Source organism: Sylvia atricapilla, chromosome 8 (genome assembly GCF_009819655.1).
Source record: "Sylvia atricapilla isolate bSylAtr1 chromosome 8, bSylAtr1.pri, whole genome shotgun sequence".
Classification (NCBI taxonomy): Eukaryota; Metazoa; Chordata; class Aves; order Passeriformes; family Sylviidae; genus Sylvia; species Sylvia atricapilla.
The window spans coordinates 27,776,723-27,802,435 of NC_089147.1; the positions used below are offsets into that span (position 1 = coordinate 27,776,723).

At 39.3% G+C, this 25,713-nt stretch overlaps 1 protein-coding gene across 1 annotated transcript in view; it reads left to right on the top strand.

Annotated features, from left to right (window-relative positions):
- The window catches only part of GRID1 (glutamate ionotropic receptor delta type subunit 1), a 484,454-nt gene that overhangs the window by 274,796 nt on the left and 183,945 nt on the right, over window positions 1-25,713 (top strand). The window lies entirely within an intron of this gene.

Sequence of the window (25,713 nt, forward strand, 5' to 3'; positions counted from 1 at the left end):
ATCAAAGCCTGTTAAATTAAAAAAATCAACTCAAATTAGCTCATTAGGTTTGTTTTTTTTTTTACCATAACAGCCTTAGTAAATGATCCACATTTATGTTCATCAGTGATTTTTTAAATAACAAGGTAAATTTTATCCTAAATAAATGAGACAAATAGGTAGGTTGGAAAAGACTAAGCACAGGGATAAATTCTCCTCATGTCTGTGCACACACACAGGTATTTCCAGTAGAGGATTGAGGGAGTTAGGTGCCCTAAGAGTGTGTGCAGCTCTCTCTCCACAGCTCCGTTGGTTGTTTTCAGAGGAGACCTCCAGCAGAAATGCACAGGGCTTGGCTTTCCAGGGCGTCCTAGAAAAGTACCCAAATCGGGTTAAAAGGAAATGTGTTATTCAGACCCCAGCTGGGTGGAAGTTGTGACCCCTTGGGGACACAGGGCTCTGGGGCTGTTGTGTGGGTGCCCTGTCAGGACCCTGAGGGGTCTCCAGGGTAGGGGCCAGTATCAAACCGCATTAAATCCTTTACTACTCACTTCACCTTAAAGCACTGTGCATTATGGGCATTAAGACTAATGACCCTGATATATTTCCAGCTCCCTGCAGGAGTTTAACAGTGGGCAGAAATGAAAAGTAATTTATTTGGCAATCTTGCTATATTGAATCTTGATTGATTCAGAAAAGCTTTACAAGAGAAAATTTAAATCTTAGAAAGGAATTCTCAAAAGGCTTGAGATACGAGGTGCAGAGTGTAGGGGAGAATCTTTCCCAGACAGAGGCTGAACTTATATTTTATGGAGAGTTACAATGACTGCAAAGTTCTTCAATATCTCAGTCAGTAAGTGCAACTAATTATCTACAGCACATTTTCCAGAGTCTAGAATAACAACCTGCAGCTTAAATGAAAAGTGCATTTTTATGTATTTTACTGAAATACATCATCCACAAAGTGTGGCAGTAAGTGCCTTCCGTGGGTTTACTCAGTTCCACAGTTGGTATTTTATACTAGAGGTGCCTTATAGCTCTGTACTGGCTGCTGTTGCTATTAATCTCACTCTGCACCTTGGAAATTGTTTGAGGGGTTTTTTTTTTAGTTTTTGGGGAAAAAAAAACCCTCTGAAAAAAATCCAAGTAGCAATGCTAAAAAAAAATGTAAAGCTTTTACTTTTAGATTTTGCACATATTTATTTTCTTTTACTCCAGTTAGGGGGGAAAAATGAAGAATCAAGAGGTTTTAAAACTTTGTTTCTGGAAATGGAAAATTTCACGTGAAAAAGAGATTTCTTATTAAGATTTTCAATTTTGCTGAGTTGATATTTTGTAGTAGGGAAGAAAGGTCTGACAACCCTGAACCGGGTTTGTGTTGAAATGTATTGGCCAATAGCATATCTTCATGAAAACCAGGTGCTGAACACCAACCCTCTGGTGAAATGCAGAAAAAATATAAGAACAGTGTTGTGATTATGAAAGCTGAAATAAACACATTTAACAGCTTTTTCTTAGCACAAGTCATAGATATCAGCTTTTGGAAGCTGGTACGATATCTATATTGCCCGATTTGATACTGCTAGTGATACATTTTTCTTCCTAGAAATACAGATCCAGGTTTTATTCTCTTCATCTCTTGGGTCAGAGAAATCTCATCTGATATTGGATGTACGAAGCTAAGGGACTCTGCCATCTCATGTGTAAAAACTTTTGAATTGTGGAGGAATTCAATTTCTCTAATTTTTATTTAGGCATGGTGTTCATTTAACTGTCTTAACATCTCGGTGCCTGGTTCTAGCATGTGTCAGAGTTACTGCAGTAGAAATTATTGGCCTTTTGTAAGTTTTCAAGGTTTAGTATTTTGCTATGAAACTTTATAAGAATGGAGAGAAGGAAAAAAAAATCTTTTCAATGGTATTGCCCTAAACCTGGAATCAGCCTTTATTCAGAACAGGGATGGTAAATGCATTTATAAAATGTTAACTATCTTAGATTATGCTTTGAAAGGGCATTTAGGGACTGAAGCAAACCTAATCTTAAGAGTGTTCCTCCTTAAATTGTTGTGAAAAATGTTTCTTTCTTCATCTGCAAGAATCCCAGATATATTGGTCTCAATTGTAAGAGGTGTATGTGTGCCAGGAAAAAAAGAATATATATATTTTGAAAAGCACATGATACTCTTGTAAGGTGGTAAGAAAAAACTGATAATCCAGAAATGGAAGATTTAGCACTTTTACCTTTTCTGTTAGTTTCCTTGGCCCGGACACAGCAATCTGAGACTCAAAATGCTCCTTTCTTGAGACAATGAGGATTCATTTGCCTCTTTCACTTAGCAGTGGATGTGTTTTTTCAGTTGCAAGTCGAAGTATTATTTGTACGGGCTGCTTTTATCATCAAGGGCTGTACAGTGAAATGAATAAATGGAAAAAAGTTCAGAGGGGTGACAACAATGCTGCAAGGATGGGAGAGCACGAGCTCTGAGGAGAGGAACACGCTGTATACCTGAGGAAATAGAGCTGCTTGAGGGGAAGCATGAGTGGAGGAGGAGGAATTATTGGAGGTGATCACAGTTGTCCAGCAGGAAGCAATGACCCGAGGGTAAACAGGGCGTGTTTTAACCAGGGAGGTCAGTGGGACAGTGGCAGTGCTGGGCAGGGGCGTTCAAGGGCTCCCTGGGTAAAACACTCTGTCCTGAGCTGGTGTGCAGGATGTTCTAGGTGACCCAGGGGCCCTTCTGAAGACCTGCCAGGAAACATTTGTTGTGTGAATAAGTTTAGACTTTGTACTTTTTATATACAACCCATCTGAAGAGGAGGAAAAGGTGTTGTGGTTCAGCGCTTCTCAAGTTTCCTGTGGCAGATGTGCACTTCCTGACCTCTGTGGAGGGTTTGGTTTCTTAATTCTTCATAGAACACGTGGTTTATTTGGGATATGTGTTTTAATAGAATTTGTCTTTATAAATATAGGTGATATCATTTGCTTCATAGACTTTACTCTTCCCTCTTTGCAGGATTTATATACAACCTTTGCTTTTGAACACCAGTGAAATGGAGGCTGTAACCCAGTTGCATGTAGTTATTGACTAGAAAAAAGAAGGCATTATCAGCTTTACAAAACCTTTAACTCAGCATTACTTGTATTTTTGGCAGCTTCACTGAAGTGAAAAATGTTTCTGTTGAGGTGGATCTCTGAAAGTGCTGTAGTTCCTTGTGAGCCAGCCTGGCTGCAGGAGGGTTATCTGCATATGCCTGCAGCACAGCAGCCTAAAGCAGAGCTCTTTGCATGCCCAGGACAGTAAGCAAAATTTAAAAAAGAAGACTTTAATAAAAGAGAGCAGATTCATTTCTTTTAAAAATTAATACAAAACTGCTGTATCAATGCGGCCGGGTTACGTGAATCACAGCAATTCCAGTTTGAACTCAGGCTAAAAATTTCCAGTATAACATCATTTTAAGCAGCTGTAATTTATCTCTGCCCTGTTTATATAATCACCTCAGTGTCCTCATTGCAAAGAAAACACTTCTCTGTTTCTTTTTCACCTTAGTTCCTGCTAAGTGTTCTGACTGCTTCTTTAAAATAAATATGGACATCCCGCTTTTGATTTGGGCTTTTGGGACCATTTCACAGTGATTAGTGATTCCTTCAGTCCTGGGCACTGGAGGTGGGCAGCTCCTTCCTCCCAGAGCGCTCTCAGTTGGCACTTGTTAGAGAACAGTGCTCCAGCCTTCTCTTTCCCCTTCTGCAGTTGGTGACATGCTATCACTTGACTGGAGCTGAGTGAATTATTAATGGCATCTTGAACAATTTGCACCCACAAGCAATTGTATGAAATGGTTTTCCAGGGACATTCACTCCTCAGAATTTAACAGGAAAAAAGTTCAATATTAATTTTTCTGGCACTTAGTGCTTCATCTCTCTTTCTCTCTTTTTTAAATCTATGTTGCAAACCTTCAACATTTTAATCCATATCTCTGTTTTATATGCAGTGTACAAACATCTCAAAATATTGTTGCATAATTTTGGGAAAAAATATTATGCCTCTTCTGTTTTTAGAAGGCAATTTCTGTGTTTAAAGAGCAGCTAGTGATTTGTGAGTGCTGGTAACAGAACTGTAGAAATAATACATTCTTTTTTCAGTAGTTCAAGTTAAATTATGCCCGCCTTATTTCTTCTAAATCCTCCTCTGGTGTTCTATTTCTTCCTTAGAGCTAAAATCTTGTCTGCTATTGTTGACATTTTCAATATGCTAAGACTCTTTGTGCTTAAAGAGAATATTAATTATAATTAAAGCCCAAGCAAACCTCATTGAATTGCTAAAACCTAAGTGAAAACAAAGCCCTCCCATTCGGGGATAAATTGGCTTTGGTTTCTTTCCACTCTTTTTTCTTTCCAAAAAAACCTCCCAAAACACAATCCCTCCTACATTTTGCTTCACTATGACTAATCCAGGGGATGGGGTTATTCTCACAGGGATCCCAATCATATGTGTTTGGAACACTCAATTACATGGATTTGTAGACACTGTAAAGAGGGGGGAAAAATGCTGAACAAATGACTTCATGAGTTGCTTATTCAGCTTAATTTAAATGACATTCCTTTTATGACTGCAGGTAGAAGTGACAATAATTTTAATTTTTTTTTTTAGTCCACTAGAATGTTGCATGAGATTTTGAACCTAAATGTTGAAATTATGAGATACAGGAGGCTTGCATCCAGTTTTGTTTATCTAACCATAACTGATAGCAGTTTTGTGAGGCTTTATGGGTCAACTGAAAAAAAAAAAAAAACAGAAATTGGATACACTTGGCCAGAGGTACACAAAGCCCTTTTGAGTCTAAATACTGCTTTAGTGGCAGTTTTACCAGGTCTCTCAGTGTCATCAGTGATGTCTGCTCTGAAAGAATCTGATTTCTCAGCTCATGCTCTGGATCTGATGACTGGGCTCATACAAATAGAGGATCATGTATTTTTAAATGTCATTAAATGTGTATGTACAGGAACCAGGCATTCCTCCTGCTCCAAATGCTTCATCCTCCCTGCACTTTTGGGTCCTTGTTTCATTGCAGGTGTTCAGCTGATAAAATAAGAGTAATTGCAAAATTTTGCTGCTGCTGTCCACACATAAGGATGTGCAGTCTGAAGGAAACTGTGTCAAACATCTAGCTGAAAAAATTGTCAAAATACCTTGAATTAACAGTCTTTTGTTAATTACTGATGTTGTGAGCATCAGTAATTTTTTAACAAGCTTTTTTTTTTTCCCAACATTTTTTGTTATTTTTCACTTGCTGGTTTAGATCTCTGAAGAGATTTAACCTCAGGATAGGGAAGATTCTAGCTGTTAGGAGAGGCTGCATTTATCTTTGGTGGTTTGTGTTTTTTTTTTTTTTTTTTTTTTTTTCTTTTTAAGGAACAGGATCTATTAATGATTTGGAAACACTCAAGTGGTGCACTGAGACACAGACAGGCCACTTTCTTTACTGCTGCCTTCAAAGCACTCAGTGCTGGCTTTTGCAAGGGCTGAGACAAGAAAAATCTAGTGGGCATGAAAATAACCAAGGCTATCAAAAACTAATCCCCCCCTCAACCTCCTCCTTCATGGATCTGTTTTCCACATTATTTAACTTCAGGTTGTTTGGGTGACCTCTTGAATACCGTGCAATTTAATGATAAGGTTCTTCTGCATTTATATTTTTAGCGTAGTGAAAAGTAGAACTGAATGCTCTGACATATTTGTGGTCATTATAATACATAAATATATGCAAAATGTTGCTCTGAAATACTGCAAAGCTGTAGATGAATTTATCATTCTCAGCAAGGATAATTTTCTGCAATTTAGGTATAATTTACCAGAAAGGAGATATTACTAATTAATTATGGATGATTAATTTTAAAATAGGCTCCTGCAGTTGCATTTCATCACCATACAAGTGTTTGCCTATTGTAAGGCACTGGCAGAAGCAGCACAGGTACACGAGAAAATATGTTTGCCTTACAAAAGTCAGAAAAAATAATGGCCATAAAAAAGCTATTTACCATCTTCCAGTTTTACTTTTTTCTATAATTTTGGTGAGTTGTTTAGCTGACTGTTCTGGGGAAACTGGGTTTTGAGGACTAGAAATACTGTAAATATTCAATATTAAGTTTCTGAACTTACAACACCAGTGTGTACACACCATAGGTACAGGTTGATCTCTTCCATGTTTCTAAGGGGCTGTCTTGGGAGTACAGGACTCTGCACAATCATCTCTCCCCTAAAATGCACTTTTAGTCGTGGTGTGCTGGATGGAGAAAATCACTGATTCCTTTTGTTTGTTGTCCTAGAGGTCACAGAAGAAGGCCATTATCCTTGGAAGGGATGAGTAATAATTGCTGATAATAATTAGTACCTGCTTGGCATCTTTTCACAGGCGGTTTTTAGCAACTTTTAGCAGGTGAAATAAAATTACGTTTACCTAAGATTTATTTTTAGTTTCAGACTAATTAAAAAAAATCTGTTTCAGCCTTTACTAATTGCTGGCATCACAGAGTGTAGTGCTCTGTGTGAGAGGAGAGCTCAGGTGAGATGTACGTGGGTTTAAGATGAATCCCAAGGAAGGCATCCTGGGGCTGGTGCTGTGTTCCAGTTGTGTGCCAGGCAGGCAGCGCCCAGTGTGGGTGTGAGGGTGAGCCTCGGTGTAGGAAACAACACTGAATGTTCCATCTGCTCCTTCTCAGTTCAAAGAGTAGAGCTCCTGAAAAATCCAAAAGAGGGTCGAGGGAGCCCTCTGCAAGTGCAGGGAGAGAAATGTTTGGGCGGCCTTGTTCATCAAGAGCAAGCAGTTAGATCTGATCAAATTAAGCTTGTAACTTGGGTCAGTGTGCTAACTGTGGGAGGAGATTGCCTTTTCCTGAAGCAAAGGATGTTCTGTGTCAGGGGAACAGCGTGGAGTGTTGTCAGCTCCAAGTGCCAGGTGTCACTTCATTTACCTTGGTGCCTTGGAGTGTGGCAAATACCACAAAACTAGCAAAGGTTTAAGAGCTCTTTTGGAAAGGGAGTGTACTCCTGTGCTAATAATGATTTTTCCTGGTGCTATTATGACTGCTCTTCTTATGCTTGCTGTACTTGAGTGGCTCGTTGTGAATTGGGATGTTTTACTGGGTGCTGTGTGAATGTGTGTCCCTAAAGAATTTGCAGTGTGCAAGGAATGACAGAGACATCTTTGGAGTGAGAAGGATTGATGATGAATGTTGTTACACGACATAAATAGTGTCAAATTAGCATTTTGAAAATAAAAGAAATTCAACTAAGGATTTTAGAATATTTGTGGAAATGTTCTTAAAAATAGGGGTAGGTGAAGGACGTTGACACTAAGGCCAGAATCTTCATGATGAGTTGGAGATAAGCTGAAGGATTGGAATGAGAAGTGTGCAATATTGGAAGTGAGGATCGTTAGCATCTCTTTGATGTGACAGATAACAAGGGAGCTACTGAAGCAATATGAAGAGTTGGGTGAAATGATCAAAGAAAGGGGTCAGAGATCCTCCTTTCAGCAGAACTTTCACTGAGATATGAGAGGAGCTTGTGATTCTTAAGGTCAGAAGGATGAACTTGGAAGTAATCAATATGTAATATCATCAGAGCTGGGAAAGGAATTTCTGCATTACACATGGGTTAAAGCACTTGTTTATTAGAAAGATTATGCCTGAAGAATCTCTTAGATTTTGGGCTTATCCTGCATAAGAAGTAAGTGTCAAAGATGACACTTGTGTTATAGTCCAAATTGGCAGGTCTGATATTCTGGCTGTCCATTTTGACTGAAAAAAAGGATTTTCTTTGCCTTTTGAAGAGAGAGTGTTGAGAAATCTCCTTATCCACTTGAAGCTTGTAGGGATATCCTGAATGCAGTCAGCTTAGACTGACCAGAATAGGTAAAATGTCTCGCAGAGAAGTAGATCAAGACTCCTCAGTTCATGATTGATGGGATTTTTTGCTGTTTTGCTTGCTGAATGGAGTTAATGTAAAGAAAGAAGATTACAGAATGAATGGGTGCAGGACCCTCCTTGGGAACTGGGAGAATTTCACAGGAAGAATTCCCTGGAGAGACTGTCCTGGAGTGTCACAAGAGGAAAACCAGGAGAGAAGCGCTGGGAAGAGGAGGTTTATCAAGAAGAAATGTGATAAACTCTAATTAAAGCATCTGGCAAGTCCAATAGGAGACAGTACCAGTGTGACTGAAAAAGTGAATGTCGGTAGGAACAATTTCAGTCAAGTGAGCCATGTGTTGAAGGGTCTGCAGGTGGAAGGGAGAGGAGGAATGGGGGGATAGGTGTAGGGACTTGAAGAGAGTGGAAAAGGACAGGTCTAAAACACTTCCTGGTCTCAGGGAAGAGAGACAGGGTAAAAAGAAACCACTTGAAAGGTGAGATCTTCTAATTCTTATCAGGGCAGCTGTGTGGAGGATGTCTTCAAAGGTTCCAAAGGCTGGAAAGCATTGGAGACGTGGGATGGAGGGACAGGCTGGCAGTGGGAGCACTTTGTGTGGCCTGGATTTTACGTCACATTTTGGGTGGGTGCTGTGTGAGCTCCAGGGTGACAAATCAACAGTGAGCTCTGTTTGTCTTCGCAGTTTTTATCAAATGTGCAGCTGTGTGTGCTGTCCTCCAGTCAAAGGCCTGTGTTGGTAGGCAGTAGAAATTGCATGTTTTTGTTGCTGGTTGTTCTGCTATGTGCAATATTTCATGAGAGAGAAAAGAGAGCTTTTCAGGTCTTGGAGCATTTCCTGTGCAGTGTGAGGGCTAAGGGAGTAAAAGTGGCTCTGACAGTATCCTCTGTGGGGAAGGACTTTGCGTCCTAAGGATCATTTCTAATAGTTTTTGTTTTAGTAATACCTTTTTACTTAATAACTCTTCGTGCTGAAATTTGCAGAGAAGGAGTTGTAATCTGTACAGAGATTTGCTGTTTTTACCATTGTTTTTGTTCACTGGTTGTTCAGAGTTTTATTAAGATATGTTTTCATAGCTTTTATTCAAAGATAATTTCCAAGGTTGATCTCTTTCTATCGAGACAGGTACCTGATGATTATTGTTACAGGACATTAAATGGGGAGGCAGAGGGTCATTAGTCCCTTTTTTTACCAGCTGGGGCACGGGGTTACAGAGAAAGCAGGCAATTTACTGAGTTCCCCTGAAACAGGGATTGAAGTTCTAAATGTCAAACCAAGAACTTGCCCAAAAGGTCATCCTTTCATTTGATACTGCCAGGTATGTCTTTGCCACCACTGACCCCTGGTTGTTTCATTTGAGGGAACTGATTGTCCTGTCTCTCCAGTGATCCTTTTTTCAGACACGCAGCCTTTAACCCCTGCACACTGTGTCAAATATTAAAACCCTCTTTGAATAGTGAGTACTGGCTTTAGTTTCAGGTAAACAATGCAACTTGCACATACAGTCCTACCGAGCATTTAAAGGGGTGCTCAGGTAACTTTAAAAATCTGTATTTTATTTATTGAATTGAGTCCTTTCATTGTTATGGAGTTACAGTTCCATGCACTGTGAAAGAGATCAATTTGTTTGGCACTGACCCATCCATTTAACTTGAAGCAATCAGATTTAAAAGCTTTGCACTTTATTAATGTGTGTGCAAATAGCAACTGGGTTCCAAGGACACTCTTTAGGAAAGCACCTTGAGTGATTGGTCTTGATATATAATTCATATTTTGCTTCCAGCTTTCCAAAGGAAAAAAAAATCACATTAAAATTATTTTTAGATAATACTGTAAAGGGAAAAAAACCTTAAGCCTTGACGTATGACAATGACTTTGTGTGTTTAATGGAAGTGTATTGACTTGAAAATGTTACAAGTTCCCTAACAAGTTTTTCCATAAAATTATTAAAGAGCATAGAGAATGTTTTGAGACGCACATCAACATGCTAAAACCTCCTCCAAACAAAACTCATTGCACCACAGCGTTTATTTTCTGAACCATACTGGCATTCAAGGTATTTTAAAAATCAATGTCAGTTTGAATGCATCTTGATTGAGAGTAAGAACCACCTAGCAAATAGAGTGTTTCAGCCTGGATGCAGTTATGAATCCTTAATAAAAGTGTGCAGTTCAAGACAGGCTCCTCCCTGATGGCCCCCATGATCAGGAGGCACCATAACACTGGAAATGCTCCTGTGTAAATAAGGTGGTCACAGCATCTGGGGCAAGTAGGCAGTGGAACTGTCCAATTTGAAAAAAATTGTGGCATGAAGAATTGTGAAAAATAATGCCAAGGAGACAAGTAGTAATAAAAGGACAACTCTGTAAAATCCCATAAAATTAATTAGTAGTTATTACTTAATAAAGCAAATTAATAGCTGTTATATTTAGTGCTGAGCATGTTTGAGTAAAATATATGTGCTTATGTAATACAAATACATATCAATATAAAAAAAAATGTATGTACTGTATGTGTTTTATATCTGTACACACATGCACAACTTGCAGATTATACCATGCCCAGGTCAGTGATTTAAGAAGGAATTTGTGTGTCTGGAAATACAGAGAGTAAATGCTATCAGTCTGTGCAGCTGAAAAGAAGAATAAAGATACTGGAGCAGAAATGAACCAAAGGGTGCAAGCTCTTCAGGGTTTTTCTGTTTCAGCTCATTAAGAACATACACATTTCTGATGTGCTTTACTGATATTTGCAAACAGTGTTGGCACCTTTCAGTGTGAACTGGGGGCAGGACTGTGTCTTTAAAAGCCTTTTGGAATTGGACATGATTCATGCAATGCTGCCCAAACGAACCATGAGCAGCATAAAAAAACTACCTTACTGAGGCTCATCAGCCCTGAGTTTTCTGTGAAAGATGAAGACACAAAAAGTAAAATAAATAAAAAGGCCAAAGCCTTGCCACGAGTGAGCAGGGAAAAGCTGTATCCTGGCCAAGTGCAGAAGTCTCTTAGGGAACCTGAGGAGTGCTTTAGTGTGAGTGATAACATCAGCCAGGATTTGGTCCCAAAACTCTCCGCAGTTTAATGGTGACTTGAGCAGAAACGGCTATTTGTGATTTCCAAATGAAATTTGTGGAATGCTGCAGTCCCAGGTGATAAGGAAAGCAATCCTAAATGAAATGACTCAGTGGCAGTGTCAAAGCATCAACAAATTTGTGAATAACCTGAGGCTGAGTAGTCAGTTTTGGCATTTCAAGGCTGGCATCTGCAGAGGAAAGGCTGCTTGGCTGGATGGGATTAGGAGTCACTGAGAAGGTAAAAGGGAGTGTTGAGGTCTATGCTGTTTTAAGTAGGAAACCTATGGATGTGTTTAAATCAACCTGTGCTGGCGCTTGTGTTGCTGATAGCAGCTGCCTCGTATGTCACACTGACATGGTGTGCACAGTCCTTATCTCTGGTCTGGTTTCTGCTACTTCTAAAAATGAAATTCAGCTTTTGCTAGCCAGAGAATTTATGTCTTTCTCTTGTTCCTTTTATTTCACTCTCCTTTCCAGAGTTTCCCTTTGTGATAAATTTAACTCACTACTTGTGGTAAATAAAAGAGTTTCAGAGATCCCTACAGTAAATAATAGTGCTCCTGATGCTAAAGTGATCTACATAGGCTCGTGATCTCTGGTGAGATGCATTTGCACTGTTATAATTGGTAATCTAAAATCAGAATTAAGAGTGTATATAGATTTTTACTGAGAGGTAATGACCCAGTTATGCTGTGTCCAGGAGCTTTGCTTATGTACAATTCTCAAGTAAATTTTTGTCACTTTGACCAAAAATTTATTAAAAAGAAACCTCTGCAAAACCACAAAACCCCACAAGGCCTCACTAAACCACTGAAGCTTTCATGCTGGCTGCTGTAATTAAAAATGAACACAGTGAACTGTGTTTTACCGCAGCACTGGAGCTGTGAACACCCTCAGTGGCTGTGGGCAAACAGCTAAATCAAGAGACCAGTGGTTCTAGAGCATAAGGGAACCTCTCCATTTCCCACTCTGGTATTGATTTGTAAAAGAATATGCCTGTTTTGGAATCACCATTACTTCAGCAAAGTGTTCCAGCCAAGACACAACTTTCCAAGGGCTCTGGGTTTCATTGTGTATCGGTGTCAGTTGCTTGTGGGAGGATTGGGAGACCCAGCAATGAGACTTGGAATAGAAAAAAACAACCCACCGAACAAGGAGCAAGAAATTGTAAGCTGGAAAAGTACTTTGGTAATTGAGTTCTTAAAAAGACTAAATCAACTTTAAAGAATAGGAATCCAGCAGTGTTTCAAATGCTTTAATAAGGACAAAGTAGTATGGGAAATCAGAGCATGTGTGCCACTGCTTTTGCTAATGCTCATTATTCACTTGTTAATATAAGCAGTCCTAAACCAGTTGCTAATCTAGCTCTAGACTTAGGATATGGAGGATCTGTTTGCAGTAGATATGTAATTATTTGAGTATTTCAGGGATAGTTTCTTCCTGTTACAGGAAAAGTGTGAGGATAAAATCCAGTGATGTTCCTAAGAAATCAGAGAGCAAAGTAACAAGAGAAGGCAAGCTCAGTGGGTGGGGTAGTTTAGATGACTGGGTGAGTCAGATGTTTGTGTCAGTGTCTTGGGTTTGAATTATCCATATAATGAGTTTTTGAGAAAGCTTTAGAAACTATTTTTGTTAATCTGGAAAATCTTCATTTATGTAGAATGACCAGTTTCCACACAGTGTGTTAACGTTAGGAAGAAAATCAGTGATTCTGGTGCACTGATTCTCCTGAACTGCCCATTCGTTGTCCCTCAGTCTTGTGCTGCTCTCCCTTGGTCCTGCACAAGAATGAAGGCAAGGGAATGTTTTTTTTTATTATTTTTTAAAAAAGCTGGCTAAACTAACACCATCAGCATGTGAGACAAGAGTAAGAGAGAATGGAATAGTGCAGTGCTGCATGCGACTTGCCCTCATTCAAGTAGGGAATTTCTGCTCATCAGCTGAACCTCCTAAAAAATGTCAAGGTGTTATTGAAGAGAACCCTGTGCGAGCTCCTTCCAGCTCTCTGTTGCTCTTGACAAGAGTACATGAAGTTCTCTATGCACAAGGAAACGGTACCAAAATGGCTGGAAATATCATTTACTGCTGCCGTTTATTGGCAGTATGGCTTCTGGAAAGGTGAGAGTCGAGCCTGTCCATCCAGAATTCTGGCAGCATAGGTGGCCAGAGCTGTGGTGCCAGTCCCCTCATTTGAGTATGACCTTGCTTTCCTCTTGGTGCTCACTGTTCCAACACTTGAAATGTTCTTGGTTTGAGAGGTTTCCGAACCCCGTCATAAAACAGATACTTCTCTTTTGCCCTGTGTCCCCACTGGGTCTCTTTAGCTCCACCAGGGCATGTCACCAGGCTCTTGGTGTCAAGGACCACAGTTAGGCTGAACAAGGTGCAGAATGGCAGCAAATTTCTCAGTGGATCTGTGGAAAGTGAAAATTACCACTCTTGCACCTGGTCTGTACAGGGCTTTTGAAGTGCTCTCCATTGCTTTCTCTTCTGAGGGCAGCCTTTTTATTTGATGCTAAAACAAGACCTCCGCAGGCACAGGGGAGGACCATCTGTCTTTTCCTTCTCAAATTAGGAGTGTCTAGTCAAAGGAGACTCTGAGACGTATAGGTGAACAGCCTTCTGCCTGTGTGTTTATTGCAGTTTTCTTCAAAACAAGAGCAGATTTTTTCTGAGAGCAAGAAAGGAGCTCTTTTTTCTCTTGTTCCCTTGGAAGTCCTCTAAAGCATATGAAAGAAAATATTTGGAAAAAATGGACTGTGCATCAAAGGCAAAATCAGACCTCATGGGACAGTAGAGAAAGTAGAGTGGAGATGAGATTTCAGAATGTGATGCTGAGGGCTCTTGATGTTGCTTAAAAAATAAGTTCATAACAGGCTAAAGAGCATCAAGAGGGGCTGCAGAGTCACGGAACTTTGATAGAATTAGGGAAAATGCCATCTGCAGACTCATAATGTTAATATTACCATTATATCTCATTTCTTGAGTAGGTCAGCAGGATTAAGTGAAGGCTGTCTAAACAAGGATGAATTTTCCCCTTAAGCCCTCAGGGATCAATAGAAATCTGAAACTGCAGACTGAAAATTGAGGGCTACTTGTTTTGTGCAGAAGACATTTACACTAATAAAGAGATGTGAATATTTGGAGACATCCATTGATGTCTAAGAACAAGTGTGTCGTGGAGGGAAGGTGTTCAGCAAAAATCTTCAATCTTCTGCTTCTCATAATTTGAATATTGCTGGAGCTGTTGTTCTGCTATTTTATCTATATTTCTATTATATAACTCTACAGCACTGAGAAGGCAAACTTATGATGGAAAGCAAATGATAAATTTGGAGAGAGCGTGCCGAGACTTGTATTTGTTTTTTGGGAATGTTTTTGGTTTGCCTTGCAAGAATCCTGTTTGTATTTAATTTAAATATTTATAAGCAAATAGTGAATTTTAAATGTAATTCAATGAGAAGGGTTTGAGTTAGCTGCTAGTTCTGCCAATAAATAGTAAATTCCCTTCAAGATGAGCAAATGAAGTATGATATAAGCTATTAAAAATACTACCAATAGAAATCTGGTTCATTAGCTGTGTTGCTAAGGTTACAAATGAGTTTCTTCAGATTGGCAAGCAAGTTTTATATTCCTGTTTATGTAGAACTGAACTTCTGATTTTGTGTATTTGCTATCCCTAGATATAACAAAAGTAATGCATATTGACTTTGATTGTAGTTAAATAGTATGAGAATGAATTTATATGCATAGGCTGTAAGGAAGACTGTAAGAAAATCTTTAATTTAGGGATTTGATAGAGAAATCAATTAATGCAGCTGGTAAAGTGCTCTGTCCAATAAAATGTATACGTTTTGGTAAGTGCAATATTCTGTTTTCCTCTGAAATTTGTGTTCTGCTTTACCTTGTTTGGTCTATAATTAATCCCTCTCTGAAGTGATCCCAGTGTTTGTCCTTGTTTCCCAGACTCTGCTGTTCTCAATAGTTGGTTTGGAATAATGCATTAATAAGTTATAACAGAAACTTCCACACTTCCTTTATCTGACTGGATCTCAAAATTGGATGGTTGATTCTTATTTATAGGATAAACCCCACAGTTTTAGCCATGAAAATGCTCCTTTTGAGAAAATGAGACAATTGAAAAATGCTAGGACCTCTACTTAATGGCATGCCTTTCTCTCTGAAAATGGATAGCAAGAATTAGATATTAATTTATGAATGATTTAAGTCATACTTTGGATCAGATCACTCTTCCTGCCTTTAGATGTCAAAGAAACCAAGCAGCCAACACAGCCTTGTCCCATCTGTGTCGAGCTGCCTGCAGGGTGTGTGCAGAGGGTGCCAAAATCATTGGACAGATTTTACTTCACTCTCTTCACTGTTTTACCACAGAGTGTTTTTTCCTAATGAGAAAGTTGATATCTGGTTATACTAAACTGGACTAATATCTGATTTAAGCTCATGGCTTGTTCTGTCAGCTTGTTCCGTGACCCTTTTGCTGTCCTCCTGCCCACAGTAGCTCGGCCAGGTGATGGGAGGAGCAGAACAATAGGGAATATTTGGATGCAGGGTCATTTACAGCTGCAGCTGTCTCATGCACATGCAGTTTGGTACATTCTTTCAGGCCTTTCTATCACTTCATTTGTAGTAGGGCTATCATTATTTCACGCTCTTTTAACAATAAAGTGCAATTCGGATGCTTCATCTCTTTGTCAGTGAATGTCACAGGCTTTGCACTGTTTTCTTTGTTGGTCCTAAGAAATCAAGGGACTGGATTGTTGGCTTAAACCAGCTTAGCAATGGGTTTGTTTTGTGATGCTGAGCCATGTGATTATTGTGTAAGAGAAATTAGGTGAAATGGAGCCCTCTATTAATAAAGCAGAACACTATAATTCCATTGCTGCAGATTACCTGGTTGTGATGACTTGGTTTTTTGTGCATTATAGCAAAGGCTTAGGTCATATATCAATTAGAAAATTGGATAAATCTGACTCCCTGACACTTAAAATTCACTCAGTTTGTCAATCAGAGATAAATACCATTGGAAAAAAACCCACAAAGTAATCTTAGAGGAGGGGAAATTTAGATAAGTCGATGCCTCTAGGGCCTTACACAGCAGAGCTACATCACAAAAACATTTCTGTCGTGTGTAGCAGAAAAGTAATGGTTATGAGGGTGTGAACTCCTAGCACTTGGTCTGGAGCACATTTCATCCTTAACTAACTTCTAATTTCTGTGATCTAATTTTTCCTGTGCTGAAAAATTTAGAACCTATGCATTCAGGGCTGTAGGTTCTAAAGATGCATATTCAGAAAGGGCCCAGGGGATTTCCCAGTGCCACTTTACTCTTCTGTGCTGACTGCAGGCTCAGGGGAGCACTGTAACATCTCTCACCCTTGTGCCACATACTGAAAGATTGGGGCTTTTTGTCACAACTGGTCAAAAAAAAAAATTTCCTCCTGCTGTAACACAGAGTTGGATTCCCTTTGTCCCTCAGACCCTGGACATCTGAAGACTTCAGAGTTTCTGCTTCTATCAGGCCTTAGGAATATAGGAGTAGGAAATTCTGCTCCTCCAGTCTTAGGTCTGTCTGTTGACATCTACATTAGCTCTAATCTGAAACAGACTCTGTGCCTTTTGCTAGGTCAGACTGCATTCATTTTCCAGGTCTAAGTTTTCCTTCCTAAAAATGGAGTTCAAACTGGAGACCTTGAAAATCCTCCTCTTAACTGTTTTCTCCTCATGACTGCTCCCAGGCTTCTTTGCTCTCAGTTCCCTCAGAAAGAGAATTCCCAGCAGTGGTGTAGTGGGGACAGAGTTCCTTCCCCAACAGTGGGGAAATGAAGTCATCACTTTTTATCAGTGTGCTGGTTTTAGGCAAACACTTGCCAGACTGCAGCAAATAAGTTGGTATTGACCAAAAGTAATTACGTGCTGAGAGCTGATCAGTGTGGCAGGCTGCTCATGCCCTGCCCATTACCCCTGCATTCCCTGGAGTGCATGCAGCAAGTGCTGAGACCCAAGAAATGAGTCACTGTGGTCTCAGTTCTCCCTTCCTGACGGCCTCAGATGTCCTGGGATTGGGTGAGTTGATGCTCTGAAGTCCTTGCACTGTAGCCACACCAGATCCCAGAGGTGCACCAGCTGGGAAATGAAATCAGGCTTTGCTGGTACCCAGGGCCACATGGGCCGGAGGAGATCAGGAGAGCTGTGGAGATAAACCTACATGCTAAAGCTCCTGATACTCTTTGAGAGAGGACCTGCAACATTAGACTTGCAATCGCTTCCAAAATATTTATAATTAATTTTTTTGATTCTGCTTATATTTTGTCTGAGTTGCTGTCATTTATTTTTTCTTTCTGATTTTTATAATTTCTATCATAAAATTCTAGTTTACCTAATGTCATGTGAGAAAACTTCTATTGTTGCACTATGAGGCAAAAAAAACAGTTTAAAGACTGCTAGATTCCAGATGTCTCTAGATTCTTTGCTGCTCAGAGTGTTTCTGTTACATCTCCTTTTATTAATCATCTTGCTCAATACGATTCCATCATTTAAATTCTTCTTTCTTCTAGTTTTCTTTGGCTTTTGAGAATTCCTCTCACTTGGAGTTCTTTTATTTAATGCAGAAGTACTGTGGCTTTGTCTGTGTTGTTCTGCACACTGACCCTGTTGGTGAGCTCTAGAAGAGAGATTTCTTTTTTAAATATACCAAGAAATTGAATAAAGGGAGGATAAAGTACGTCTGCAACTGGTCTAATCATAAGGTGATGAAGCAAAGTGGGAAACAACACAAAAGAATATTACTGGATGGAAATGACCAGAAGGAAAGTGGTGTAGCACAGAAATGACCTCAGATAACTTTCTTAAACTGTCCTCTGATTTGAGCTGGGAACAGCATGCATTAACCAGCCAAAGACAAATTCAGCCTTTCATTAAATACTGAGACTGTGTTTTAAATAACTCTGTAAAGACTGATGGACTCGTTCAGATGTACTATTTGTCTTTGGGGCTTCTATCAATGAATCAATGTCCTTTATTTGACTGGCTGACATGTATTTAATTTGGTGTAATGTATGATACATGGAAAATGCCTTTCAGTTTGAAACGTTAATGACTGATAGTTGCCGTCATTCAAGTTCTGCCTGTTACAATTTAGTTTTTTTCTATACTCATCAAGTTTACTAATAATGATTAAAGATTTTCTTAGTTACATTGTCTTTGACAACAGTGATGATTAAAGACACGGGCAACTTGTGGTATGGAACAGTTCACTTCTGTCCATCATTGATCTTCCTTTCTATATTATCTGCCAGTTAGACCTAAACAGAAGTATGGAAGAGCAAGGTTATTCAGCACATTTGAATGAGTAATTGATGAGTAGACATCAGTTAACCCAATAAAATACATATTTTAAAATCTGTAATCAAGGGAAGGATATTTCATGCTTATGGGAATATTGGCATTACATTGGGAATTAGATACTTGCAATTAAGATGAATAATGTATTACATTGTAATAGTACAATGGTAGTAGATAGATTTCAAATATTTAAAACTGAGGGTTCGTTTATGGTTTAGGACATTTTTTGTGAATTCTCTATCTGGTTACATAGAGATGCCTCCTTTTCCTATATTTTTGAGGGAGTGGGAAGAAATACTTCCATTTATTAAATATAAAGACTTGAAAAATAAATGAGTACATAAGAAATAAGCCCCCAAATTTTGAGCAGAGCATACATAACCAATCTGAAGTTCTATTTCAGCACCGTGTGCCCTTGGTAAGTGTTCCTGAGCTGGGATGTTTGGCCCATGAGCTGTTTTCAGTTCCCAGCTCCATGGTTTGCCTGCTGGCTGACTCCGGACCCGGGCAGGCATCACTGTGCTGTGTGCCTTCCTTTCCACTTTGTAGGAATTCACCTGATGATACTGACCAGCTCCTTAAAATGCATTGAAGCCCAAACACGTTCCTGTGGACAGCCATAAGGAGCGGCTGCTCCTTGCACCTCTATTTAAAAGGAGGCCATACAATTAATCTTCACCAGGAGTTTTCTGGTTGGTCACTGGCACAGAAACTGAGCTTTCTGTCCCAGGTCTAACGTCAGGAAATTACTTGATCTTGCTTCTGTTTCTTCTATTCCCATCTGCCAAATAGGGATCATCACCTTCTTTTTAAACTGGTTTTGAACCTATAAGAAAAAAAAAAAAAAAAGGCTGTACAAGAAATACAATTTACTTGTGCTCTATAAATGGCACTACAGTTGTCAATATTTGGGGAGGCTTCATTAAGGGGTTCAGCTGAACCAGAGTAATGTACAAATATTAAATCTTGGTGTGTAAATGAGCTTCTACACCACATTTCTCTATTTCTTTTGCCACTTTGTAATGATAAGTTTCAAAATTCACCATCAGTTATACTTTTAAGCCATCATTAATGCTTCTAGTTCAATAGTTTCAGAGTGAGAAAAGTGTAGCTGTCTGGTTAATGATTTATATCCAGTTTCATGTCTTAAAACCCTATCTAATTTTTGTAAATATGCTTTCTAGCAAAATTGAATAATAAATCAGAATAATTTAAGGGTTGTTTATCTGAAGTAATAATGTGCTTAATGCGTTTGGATGCCATTCATCATTTTCTTAGAGATATTTGAGCACTACTTTTGATATATGCATAAACTGTGATATCTGTATGAAAGAACACTTTAAAATATGTTCTATTCTTCGATGGAGTGTTTTCATATTAAATAGACATCATGCATGTGTTAAACATTCTGTAGGGTACACGTACTTAAATAATGTATGTTTTTCCTTATATTTTTACTGAATTAAATAAAAGAAACCATTTAGAAGAGCCTTAGCCACACAGACTTTAGATTCTTGAGAAGAAAAGAGGTAAAGATTAGTAAATACATCTGTATATTGCTGCTTTAGGCATACATACGTGGTAATTATTTCACAGTCTCTGTTTTTTCTGTTTAAATTGACTGAGAGTGAGCTCTTAAGTCATAATACAAGGACATGGGTGCATTCTGTGCATGAATGTGTTTATTAGACAAAAGTTCTAGATGAGGATGTAGAGATATTCACTTTGCCTTGAGGATTTTCAGGCTTGAATTTGGAAATACACTCTGGCCCCTTCCCACAAGTTCACCAGACCTTACTCAATAATCAAGTAGAGAATATGATGTCATTTTCTGTCATTATCACCTGGTTCCTTGATGTTGTGTGTGGGTCTGTCACCAGAGGCTGAATTCAGACGGGTCTGTTTCCAGAACATTCCTCTCCTGGGCAGTGGAGTGCTGGGCTGCCTCTTGCTCTGGATCTTGACTTGCATACTTCAGCTGCAGCTCTGGCCTTGACTGAGTAGTACTTGGTATGATGTTTAGACATTTCATCTGGTTTTTTAAACCTGTGGGTCATGCCTGGTTTAAAGCTTGCTTCTTGCCATCTGACTGCAGTGAAGTGGCTCCAAATCCTAAATTATTCTTCCTTTAATTTTATTTTAGCTGCAGTCTTGCACAGTTTGTCTGGCTGGACGCTCAGGTAGAAGAGTGCCGCTTTAACAGCAAACATGATCTTTGCATGGAAGAGGTAAAAGAGCTCATATCAAGATTAGATAGAACAACACAATGAATCTGAAGTGTTTGATATTAAAAAAAGATATTTTGGAGACTTCAGCTGAGAAGGAAGGCTAGAGCTAGTGATCAGATTGGGATAAGATAAATGACTGAGCTCAAAAATGTATTTTCAGAGAAATTGCAATAATAACTTAAATTCCCTACTGGATCGTACCAACATTTCCAGCATTCTGTCTGTGATGGTGGGAGGAGGAGATGTTAGGGGACAATAGGCAATCCTCTGCCTGCTCAACACCTCAGCATTCATCCGTTGGATTAGGAGTATTAGAGAGAAAAGGCAAGGATACTCTCTCTCTATGTATTTTTATTTTTTTTACCCTTTTCATTTATTAATTTGAACCTATTGGAAGTGTTTGTCTCCACAGGCTCCTGTGGCAACAAACTGTAGCTTGTGACTCAAGCTGTAAAGCCCCTAAGGATAAGAAAGGCTATATTAGAAGTATATGGCTGTATGATCTTAGCTGTCTGGTCCTTACGGGCCAGATGACCCCTGACAGAAGGACCTCAGTCAGTGTTTTTGGATACAAACGGAATATTCAAGGTGGTGTCAGCCTGCAGGGTCAGAGTTGTCTGGGTTCTGGGAATACAGGGATTCAGAAAGTGAAGGATAAAACCCCAGCACAAGCTGATCATGTGGACGTAGAATGGATTTCAGGAGTGTCACGCCAAATATCGAATAAAGGCATGTTCAGCTGTGAAAAATTAAATGAGTTTGTCTGTAATTTGGAATAAATTTCAGGATGTGTTTTGTGAAGTCTGCATCACATGATACCACTTTTAAAAGTTTGTGACTAACTCAAGATGAGGAAAGGTGAAGAGGCTGATGGGTAAAGAAAGGGCTTGGCCCTTGGGGTTCTGGTATCTGTGGGAAGATTTGGAAATGCCAACTTTTTTTTTATGAATGAAGCTGTAGATTGTTATCCCCATCTAAGACAATTAACAAAACTTTTATAGAAAATAGTGTCCCACCTTGCTCACTGGTTACCTGGCCAGCCTCAAAACAACTTTTTCACTGATTTATGGGATTCAAATGTGTTTCCCAGAATTAGCCTTAGCTCTCATTCAGCTTTGTTTGTATGGGTTTTTAAAAGACAGTTCTTAGGATGGAGAGGTTTGCAGTGCACAGCTCTTCTATAATTTGCAAAGGTAAATATCCTTATTCTAGAGCTCAACCTCCTGCCATGAGTAAACTATAGGGCATTCCTGCTTTAATCCTTGATTTGTCATTCCTAACTTTTGATGGTGGTGGTTATTCTGTGTAGTTTAATCCTTTGTGGTTATCATTTTTTCAGTTGCTGATGCTTTTGAGGCCTGTCATTCTTGTAGAATGGGTTGATGCATGCGAGTTAATTAGGCTAGCAAAACCCTTATGAAGAAAAAAAAAAAAGGAAGAACAAAGGGAGTATACCTGGAGACTCCTTCCGTTGCTATTAGCAGGCGTTGAGGAAAACAGATGTTCGTTTGACGATTTTAGAAGAAAACCACAAATGTTTTTAATTCAGCTTTAAATTGGAAGTAATACTTGACCAAATTAATGTGAAGTGATAAAGAACAGATTTATCTTTTGAAATTAGGGCAATAATTTGATTATATTAAAATGCACCTCCCTACACTAGTGAGGCATTTTAGATAATTTGTTTTAATTGCCATTCCTTCTCATACCCAATGCCTAGAATTAAAAAATATGATTGTTTTGTTGGTTTTTTTTTCTTTTTTTCCCCAATCTACTTCTTTATAATATCATTCTCTCCATCCGAATTTGGAAACGAGAACAATGAAGCTGACAGTGGGTGATAACTTTCTCACTTTTTGCAGATAAACACATTGCAGGGTTGGGATCTGGCTGTCCCCAGCTGTGTTTCAGCTGTAGCTGCTTCTCTGTCAGTGTTTAACTCGTTGGACTGTGAAGTGTTTCACATAACTGAAGAAGGACTGGCTGCAAGGAAAAGAAAAACTTCCATATGTCTATCTTCTGTCTAAATAATGGACAAAATATTTATTCCATTGGGCTATTTCTAAGTGCTGTGCTGTAGTAAAGATGAGATAGAGAGGAACGATTATATCCTGTAGTTAAATGGAATGAAGTGCTTTCTTCTATTCCCCTGGTTATTCTGGGAGAGATTCTTGTGAAAATATATCCCACTGATGGTATCCAGTGTTTAAAGCCCTTCCAAATGTACAAGCTTATCCCTTATTTTAGCTTTTTGTAGAATAAATGTGGTCGTAAAGGGATTGATCATTCATTCAAGTACTGCAATGGGTTAATTTACTGTAGGGACACAATGGGGTTTGCTGTCAATAAGGGGCATTGTTTAGGAGTTCATCCACAGCAGCAATGAAACAAAAAAAACACATTATTTTTCAGGCTGTAAACCTTCTTATTGGCATTTCTGTATTTCAGTTGCAGGCTCTGCCCTGAGCAGTGTGAGAAAGGACCACTTGGGCTTTTGTCACATCCCAGATCTCATGGAAAACTGTAAACTGCTCTGCACAAATACAGGGGAGAATGCAGTACACAAAATGCAGTTGTTGCGTTGTGAGTCTTATCAGGGCATTTCCAATCTGGGGTTGTAGCACTGCCGTAGCACAGCTGGGGTTTGGTTCAGCTGCTGTAAAATGGGCTGTTTGGGCTGCAGCTGGTGGCCAAGTTGCCAGCACTGGTTTTTACTGGGCCTGCAAAATGCTCAGCCAACCTTGGTGTTTTTTGGGGGGTGGGGGGGATAGAGGATTAAAATATTACAGAATGCCAGGTATGTGGATAAAAATACGTAAATGTAGTACATATATATATGTGTGCTGATATCTTAAGTGGTTATGACCAATGCTTTTTTCTTGCTTATGCCTTCTTTTGGAAAAGTGTTTGATGTCAACAGCCTCACCATGACCATGTTCTAGTTTTCTAAGGTTTTTTTCCCTTGGTGCTCTGTTTCTGCTCCAGAATGAAAGTTTTACTTTGTCTGGAAGGATAAATGCTGTTCAAAAACCACAGAAGCTCATGGGCAGACACAGGCGTGTTTCTCAAATGGTCACAATCACCTTTATTCCCTCCATTCCAGCAAAAGTAGAGGAGAGCACACGGAGCTGCCCAGGACTGTTGGCTAAGATCAGTGGCACTCACAGAGTCAGCTCAACGTTTCATCTCAGCCCAAAGCAGTAACTCCTAGATTGCTGTGCCTTCTCAAAGAAACCTTTGCTAGTTATATTAGGGCTCTTGGCAGACTTTAAGGACTTGACAAAAAGGATTTGTTGACTCTTTGCTAGAAGTGGTTTCCATGGCTTTCAGTGTGTGTGTTTCTTTTCTTGATGGATCATGAAAGCTGCTACTGAGATAGTGTTCTGCAGGCACCAATGTGTATTCTTTTAAGTCCTGGTTTTGATGCTGATAACTGAATAATCATCTCTGTTATAATCATCCTCTAAAAACTATCTGGTTCCTATAGCACTCTTGTCAATGGGTTTCTGCCTTTTCCTGTTGCAAGGGAAGGAAAACACGTGCAGGAGTTACAGATATGGAAACCTAAAAAATGTTGAATACCTCAGTCACTTGAGATCATTTAAGATTGAAATTTGTGTGCTAGAGGAGTGCTGTAGTAGTTTGATACCCTCCTTTCCTGCAGGCTCTGCACAGGCATAGGGACTTCTGTGATATTTGACTGTGACAGGGCACTGTCTTACCATGCAGTGGATGTGTGGGTGTTCTCATTATGGAAACTCACTCAGTTGTTTATGTTCTCTTTTGGCTTTATTGAAAGGCTTAAACTGTCATGGAGTTTATTGAAAGACTGAACTGAGTAAATGGGGAGAATAATGAATATAGTTCAGTTTTTGAAATGTAAAATTTCTCCAGGGATTCAGCTAAATGCCCTTTACTCCAGCAAAATATGATGAGTCAGTCCTCATTTTTTGCATCAATTATTTGTTTGATGCACAGTGAGCTTTTGAGAGACTGCCTTTGATGTTCAGCAGTAGCTGCATCTGGCATGACCCTTGATGGTTCTTCATAGGTGGAAAAAATTTGGTTGTTAAAAGATGGACAAAATCCTGTTTAAGGTCATTATATTTCTATTGAATTTTATGTTGTACTTCCATGTGCATGTGGTCATTTGTCTTATAAAACAACCACACAAGGAAGCTGGATGTATTTGCATTTCTTTCTCCCTTCCGTGAACTCTTGGCTCTCCCACCTTGGTTTAGTCTCTTCTTTACAAGAAGCAGCAGCTTGATGGGGCTTCACCAGCTGACATTAATAAACTATATTGAGAGTTTTGGGGACATTACAGATGTTGACAATTGATTTTTGCATCATTGGGGTGAATTTGCCTTTAGTGTTGACCTCAGCATGCCGATATTCCCGGCTGAAGACAGTGATGTTCACGACACCGCACAAAGCCCTGCAAGAGGAAATGGAAACTGGGTTCCATCCATCTGCCTTGCTATTAGAGTAATATTTTTAAATGAAGCCATAAATTAAACATTTACCACTATTAAAGTTTTCTGGGTAATAAATCCGTGTTGAAGCGTGTTGGACAGTGCTGACGCTGGTGCTGTGCGTTGTACAAAGACAGCTTTACAAATAGTTGCAATTTCAGCCATCTAATGAGGTGGCCACAAACAGCAAAAGCCCTGCCTCCTCTTCCCCCAGATACTCATTCCATTTCAATATGTCCTTGTAAAAATTATTTTCCCATAATGAAGACCAAACTGCCAACTTTCAAAGCTCAGGGTGAGTGTAATTGAAAAGGATATCTAGTTCTAGTAAATGTACCTGTAATTGCCTCCCTCCTTTCAGACAATACTGGGGAAAATAAAATTAGCTGCAAATAACACATCCAGAGTATCTGAATGGAAAACAAAAAGATAATAAGCAGTTTCATGGCATTTAATTTATATCATGGATCTGTGAGCAGAAAAGCACAAACCAGTGGACAACAGGGTATGAATCCCTTGCTATATTTGGAGATTGACAGCCCTATCTTGCAGCACTCATGAATTGTAGTTTGGGAAGTTTGAAAATAGAGAATAAACATCACAGCTTCAGATCTGGGCATCCTTAGGAGCTCAGAGAGTACATGATTGAGTCTGTCAGGAACAAGACA